The following is an 8,023-nucleotide window of genomic DNA, read 5'->3' as shown; positions in this document are numbered from 1 at the left end:
ATTTATACAATCTAACTTGAGCTTCCTTGTGCATAATAATTATGATGCACTCCTCACACAATCACTTTTCTTCCCCTCACAGATTCCCCTCCTTCATGTAGTGCAGGATGGCCTGACTTTGGGAATTAATGCACAAAGGAAATGCTTATCGGTAAGATCCCATTCTTTAAGAATAAAGAATGAATGCTTTATTCATTGCAGAAATCAGACAGTATATGCAGTGAATGATGCGGGACTGCAGAAAGGAAAAGGATGATCTCCTATTAGAAGGACACTGAATGGAGAACTGATTCTATCATGGACCCTGCTATAGATTCCAGTGCAACACTGGAGTCATTGCTTACACCAAGCTTTTCAGAGGTGATCACTAGCTATGCTCCTCATTTTGTAGGCATCTAAATTGCACTCTGAGGGCCCTGATTTGAAATAGTGTAACTCTTGCCAATGGGGACTGTGCTTGAAAAATATTAAACTGTTATATATTGCTAAGTACTCTAATCAGATACCCAAAACTCAGTGGACACTGATCTTAGCTCCAATGCCTCAGATCTCCATCTGTCACACAGTTAATAATAATACAACCGCCTTTCCCAGGGGCTTGGTGAGGACTAAAGAGTTTATGAGACACCTGTATATTCAGGTGATGAGCCACATAATAATTAATTATTGCGGAATTTACTAATTTTGTCTTCATAAAAGACTGAGCAGCACACACAATAATACACAACAAATAATGCCTGGGGCCACGCATTGAACTGTAACGATAAAACAAAACACTGAATAGCTGTTTATTAAGTATCTTTCATTCTATCCACCAAGTGAGGCAGTGGTCCTGCAGAAAACAGTATGTAAAGACTGCCATAAAACACAGACAAGGGGGTTATAGCTTGCCTTTTGGATGCTTGTCTTTGCAGGCATAATAATGTTCCTTTTTTAACACAGCATTTGGGTATAATACATAGGATGCAATTATGATTTTAGGGGAAAGGAAACCTTAAAGGCAATAAATATGCCTCAGAGCTTATCTGCTGTTAATGTATTTCATTTCTACATATCTTTTCAGCTATATGAATACCGATCAGATATATAAAATAATAAAAAATGAAATTTAGATAATCAGGAGCTTAATTCACCGTGCAATGTCATACATAAGAGTTCCCTGCTAACAGACAATTGTTGATCACATCAGATAGGAGAAAGCTTTCAACTTAAGTCTCTCTTTTGGAAATCATTGTAGACAAAATGATTAAATTCAATCAGTTTGCCACTTTGGGGCAAATAGAGGGGGTTGGGATGGTGCAGGCACTAAGGAGCATGGTTGGCAGCCCAGAGGCCATAGCAGAAGTGCTCATAGCATGGCCCTGTCAGCATAAACAGCAGGTGAAAATATTATTTGGGGGGGGGGCTGGGCAGTGCAGAGCGTACCCGCCTGATCCCGGCCCTCCCTCCTGCAGGGCTGTTGCGGGGGCCAGCAGAGCATGTGGCAGGGGCTCTGCAGCGGCAGGGCATAGCGGTGGTGCTGTTGCTGGCTGCCGCAAAATTAGTTTGGGGGGGGGGACTAAGCCCCATTAACCCTGGCCTTCCACTGCCGATGCCCAGCAGAGTCCAATGAATCTGTCAATTTTGCTAAATACCTTGTTGTAAAGACACAAGAAAGAAAAGGGGCAAATAATAACATTTGGGGAAAACAGCTTAAGCCACGCCTCACACATGCAGACCCACATTACAAAAATACGACAAACCAAAGCAGTAAATATTCATACTTGGCTGTCAGAAGCTTTAACAAAATCTCTTTTTCCCCATCTTCCCACTCCAGAGAGACTTTTTCCCCAGGAACATAAATTATCTGTATTCAGACTATTGAAGCTGGGTTTGGAAAAATAGAAAGAAAGGAAATGGGGCCTTTTATCAGGACGTGCCCTTAACCCTGGAAGTGTCAAACAAATTTCAGCTTTTGCAGACTTGTTGACATGTACCTGTCCAGCATCTGTCACAATTTGCTCTTTAAGGTTTACGTCACTGCCCTGTCATACAATCTAGCCCATTATGATCAGAAATGGCAAATCAGTTACCTGGCAATTTTGCTTCTAGGGAGTTTTCTCTTCCTGAGTCGGATGCATCAGGGATGTACAAATGACTGAGAACAACATTTTCCTGAGCTAGTTCAGTAAGATGTTTTTTAACTGCTCTTCCCACATAAAACACTAAAAGCAAGAATATGGTGCAAACATTGCGGCCCTGAGTGAAAGGAAGCAAGACATTTTCAATAGGGAGTAAAAGTGTTCATCTTGGCTGCGAACAACTGAAGCATGAAGTAGGGGTGCAGAGATAGAGACTTTGGGGGCTGATACCAATAGCCAATTTTTAGGGAGGCAAATTGGCCAATACCGATCTGATTTCCGATACAGCTGCATGCAGCTGGTAAGTGTTGAGGTGAAAGGGAAGTGGGGAGGGAAAGGGTGTGGGTGGGCAGATCAATACCCCCCCCAGTGAGGGAGGCAGTGGAGCTAGGGCACTGCCCAGCAGGGGAGGGGCAGGTGCAGGATGGAGCTCCGGTTCGTCTGGGGGTGCAGGGAGAGGAGGAGGAGGGTGGCTCCCACTGCTGATCCAGGAGGGCACAGGGGGGTGTGCTCCCAGATCTGCACAGGGCAGAGCAGGGCGGGCTGCAGCTGCAGGCTGGGGCTCAGGGCTGCACTGTGCTATGCTCAGAGTGGCAGCACTGGAAGGGGAACTACAGGGTGAGGGGCTGCAACCACCCAAGTTTTGCTGTAGCCCGTCTGGCCCGGCCTGCCCCATCCCACCCCACCCAGATCTGGGGGCACTCGTCCCCGTGCCCTCCCGGATGAGTGGCAAGAGCAGCCAGATGAGTAGGTGAACTATCAGATGAGCCATGCACAGCCACGGGACCCTCCCCTCCCCTTCCCCCCACCCCCACTGGATGAACTACAGCTCCATCCTACACCCACCCTGCCCCGGCTGGGCAGCGCCTATCCCAGTCCTAGTCCCACACCCTCCCTCACCACAGGGGGTGTTGATCTTCCTCCCCAAGCCCCTTCCTTCCCCCCTCCCCTCCCACCACACCAGACTTACCAGCTGCATGCAGCTTTCCACACTGCTGGGCTGTGCTCCACGCTGCCTGCATGCTGCACTGCGGCTGTGCACACGCACAGGCATTTATTGGCCAAATTATCAGTCACTTCAGGCCGATTTCTGATATAGTCAACTTTCTTTATATAGGTGCTGATCTGATAATAGAACAATGTATCAGTGCAACTCTAGTATGGAGGACACCACAGAAAATGCAGGTGCGTTTTACAGGAGAAGAAACTGCAGTGTCATTCTGTCTGTGATATTGATGAGGAGGGCAAATCTTTGCCAAAATGGGTGTATTCCTTGTCTATATTGATTCCTGTACAGTGTTCATCTCCTTAATACCTGAGCACCTTCTCTTAGAGCACTAAACAATGTGGCTAATACCTGTCACCTGTTTGCTCTTCTATCCTGTCTCCAGGTAGGTAAGCTCATAAAATGAAGTGTCTTTTTTGGGTGTTTTTAAATTCATTGCCACCTGTATGTTGTATGAAAGAAAGGAAGGTCAAAGAAAAGCACTTTGCAGCCTAAGTAGGTGGTGGTGGTGAAGTTTGTGATGGTTCTTTCAGCTTGGTGGATCATTTTCAAACACCCAAATGAGCCCCTGGAAAAATCTAGTGTCACCTGCAAAAAGAAGCTTCACCGTTATTGTAGAGTCCCATTGAGTCTTCATTCTACAGTTTTACAGAGTCTTATTTATTACAGGCTGGTCCTGGATATGACCATAAACTGTATCTGACTGGAGGGCCTGGCAGCAATGTGGTGGACCTATTCATGGCGGGGTAGCTCCTATAAAATACCACAATGTTGCAACCTCTAGAATAAGGTGAGCATAGGCGAGTAAAGGTATCTCAAAAATCCTAGCCCCCACTGACTTGTGGGTATTTTTTGGTTGGAGAAAGGCTAAAGGACATCACCCTTGCAGAAACGCCCTTGCTGAGGTGTTAGACAGGCAGTAGTAGTTCTTATCTGTTGCTCTCTGGCAGAAGCTACTTGAGGCACTGAAGGTCTGGACTTGGTCTGGCTTTAGATTTTGTCTCAGTAGTGTAAAGGGTGGGCGGTAGATCTTGGACAGCCTCCACTCCTCCATGCTCTTGCCTAGGCACACACATCAAATGTCTTGCTGTGATGGTCACACGACTCTGTACAAATGAATTCATTACAGGGATACAAGATGAATACCTTCCCATAGTCCATCCTAGGAGTAGCTGAGGAGTCCGTTCCAGAGCAAAAGGGAATACATCATCAAGACAATTTCAGAACATTCAGAAAGATTAGTCGATTCACTTCCGAGCCAACATGAACTATACAATATTACAACTCAGCATTGAAGGTCTTACAGTCTTCAAGATTAACACACTTGAGCATTTGACTATCGAGTACAAACCAGATGTGATCCTCTTACAAGAGACTCACCACAAAACTACATAGACTGAAGATACCAGGCTATGTACTTGCAGACTCAGTACTGAGCTGAGTGCATGGCATTGCTACCTTCATGTGCTACAACCTACCTTACCTACTCCTTCAGAAGTGTACACCGCAGCAGGAGACTGAAGGGTCAGTGATAAGAACCGCAGAAACCATTATTGTGAACGTGTACAAACCACCTCGAGCACAGATAACCCGTGACACGATCCCAACTATGGCGATGCCTGCTCTATTTGCAGGAGACCACAGTAGCCAACACACCGAGCGGGGCTACCATCAGAAAGATAAGAATGGAGAAACACTAGTCACCTGGGCAAGCATCAACAACGTACTGCTCATACACAACCCTAAACAACCAAAGACTTCCACATCTGGCAGATGGGGCACTGAGACCAACTCAGACCTGGTATGGTGGGCTGGCACACAACCAGCACCAACAATAAAGGTATTAAGCTGCTTTCCCAAATCACAATACCGCCCTACATTGATAATAACAACTATCAATATAGTAATTGAAACACCAAGCAAACTGGCACCCAGGTGGAACTTGAGAAGGTTAATTGGTTATTATACTATAAGAAGACTAAGGACTCAGCACGTGAACTACCAGCACCTACAACTGAAAATATCAACAAGGCATACACCAACTTCACCTCCATGATCCTCACAACAGCCCATGTCACCATCCCCAGAGGGCACCGTAAGAAGTACATCCCCTGCTGGGATGAGAAATGCAGCAAGCTACTGCAGACCATAGAATTGTCCCCTGATAGCATGGCTAGATGTCACACCACTGACAAGCTAGAGCTCCACCTAAATGAGATGAAGAGGAACAGGTGGCTAGATGGTCAGGTGGTCATCAAGCAGAAAACCACATCCATCCTAAAATTGCCTACTGTAAATCAAAACCTGTAGTGCTGTCTTCATCTCTTCTTCAGTGAAAGGAGCTCTCTCACGTTAAAACAGGCAAAGCTTCTGGTCCTGACCACATTTTTCCTAAACACCTCACCAAACTCGGGCCTGTAGCTCAAAACTGGCTTTGCGACTTTCTGCATACATCGTTGCAAGATACCAAAAATCTGGCAGAAGGCCAACATCATTGCAATACAGAAGCCAGGGAAAGACTGAACAGACCAAAGAGATAACAGACCCATATCACTTCTATCAGTGGTCTATAAACTCCTAGAGCAGCATATCCTGAATGGGATCACACCAGTTGTTGACCAAGAGCTGCTGCATGAGCAAGCAGGTTTCGGAAGAAACTGAACAACCCTTGACTGTGACAGCTCTTACAACTGCTAGAGAGCGAGCCTTCGAGAATCAAGAAAAGGTTGGAGTGGTTCTAGTTGACCTAACAGTAGCCTATGACACGGTCTGGCACCCAGGCCTGCAGTATAAGCCACTTATCACACTACCAGACAGAAGCCTGGTTAACTTCATCATGGACATGATCTCGAATTGGTCCTTTACTTTGAGTACATCATGCAGAAAGACAAGTTGTCACAAGAGACTCAGGGATGGAGTACCACAAGGCTCCATTTTAGCTCCCACCCTGTTTAACACCTACATGGCAGATTACATAAGCACCACATCGACCAAATACGTGTATGCAGATGACCTGACGTGCTGCTGCCAGCAGTAACATACCATCAATAGAGACCAAACTGAACCACGACATGAAACTTATAGCTTCCTACCTAAAACAGCGGTGATGGAAGTTGAATATACAGAAGACTACCTGAACACTTTTTTACCTGAACAATCATCCTGCAAATGCCAAGATAAGAGTTGTTGTGGAGGTAAAAGAGTTATCCTTTGCGAAGACACCAACCTACCTGGGTGTCATTCTAGACAGAAGCCTAACCTTCTGCCACCACCTGGAGATGCTGAGCCACAAGGTAACCTCAAGGGCAGCAGCAATTAACTAGTCGGTACAATGTGGAGAACTGACTTCTCTACCTTAAGAACAACTACGCTAGCCATGGTTTATGCACCAGCGAATACTGCCTCCCTGTGTGGGCAAATAACGCACACACCCACAAACTGGACAGTTCCCTGAATTCTGCACTACGAACAATCAGTTCATATATACGGTATACACGAAACAAGAAAACATGTTCATCTTGGCAGGAACACTCCCCTCATAGCAACAAGAGGTCTGGAATACTGCTTGACCTGGCAATCAAAGCCCAACAGGAAGACCATCCACTACATGACATGATTGAAAAATGCCCAATGCAGAAATGTCTAAGAAGCAGAAAACCCCTACCAGTATCTGCCAGAAACATCACAGAGGAAGCAGGAGACACCATACTATCATCATAACCCCAGAGGAGATGGGAAGAGCAATAGAATAACAATCACCCTCCACTACACAACTACATACAACTACCATCCTCATACCTTCCTGGCCATAAACTCCCAAGCAAGGCATGGGTAAACCTGAATTGCCTGCAATCAGGCTATGAAGACTTCAGCAAAATCAAACATAAAAGGGGCCTTACAAACTCACCATCGTGCCCCTGTGGCAAAGGAGATCAGACAGCCCAGCATATACTGCCTGCCCTCTATATGGTTCACCAGAGGGAGTAAACAGTCTGAAAGACTGCAGTAATATTGATGGATCTACTTTTAAATGGTTGGAGGAGTTGACTTTCTGGAGTCATACACAAGCAGCAGCAGCAGGGATCCAAATTTTCTGTTCGCCACGAAAAAACATGGTAAAACTCAGATTTTCACATTTTAAGGAAAAAACCCACAGATGTTCTCCTTTCATGGAGAAAAACACAAGAAATGGCAGGTTTCCCTTTGCAGGCTGGCAGAATACCAGCCTACAAGCTGTGGGAAGTGGAAGAAGCGGGATCAGGCAGGGGGCACTACATGCACGTGCACATGGCAGCCAGGCAGCACAGAGAGCAGCTCCGCACAGGCAAGTCTGGGGTGGTGGGGAGCAAGGACTGAGGGAGGGAGGGAGTTGGGCAGGGCTGGGGGCACTGCCCAGCAGGGTGGTGTGTACAGTTTGGGGCCTGGAGCCGGAATACATGGCTTCAGGGCCTGGATGGGGAGTAGGATGGAGCCATGGGCAGCTTGTCCTGGAAGTGGCAAGGGGGCTGGCTCCCCGCTGCTGCGCACACTCCTAGGAGGCAGGGAATGCAGGGCACATGCCTGTCAGCTTTGTACATGGGGCAGGGGCAGATGTGGGCTTGGGGCTCCCTGACTTGCTACCCTCCCTGGCCCAGCAGGTTGGACCCAGCACAGCAAGACAGAGCAGGGTGGGAGGCACCCCCTGCCTGCCCAGCAGCAGGAGTAGCGGCATGGGGCTGTGCCTGTCACTGCTGCTGGGTGAGCAGGAAGCACCTCGCCATGGTGGTGCAAGATTCCCGGCAGAGGCACTGAGCATCTCTGCCCTAACCAGTCCTGCTGTGCTTTGTCCTGTCCACTGGGCCATGGAGGCCCCCGGAAGCTGGGCAGCAGGGCAGGGAGCCCTGAGCCCATAGCGGGC

The sequence above is a fragment of the Alligator mississippiensis genome, chromosome 13 (genome assembly GCF_030867095.1).
Source record: "Alligator mississippiensis isolate rAllMis1 chromosome 13, rAllMis1, whole genome shotgun sequence".
Taxonomy (NCBI): domain Eukaryota; kingdom Metazoa; phylum Chordata; order Crocodylia; family Alligatoridae; genus Alligator; species Alligator mississippiensis.
The sequence above is the reverse complement of the archived record's forward strand: the minus strand, read 5'-3'. Positions refer to the sequence as shown.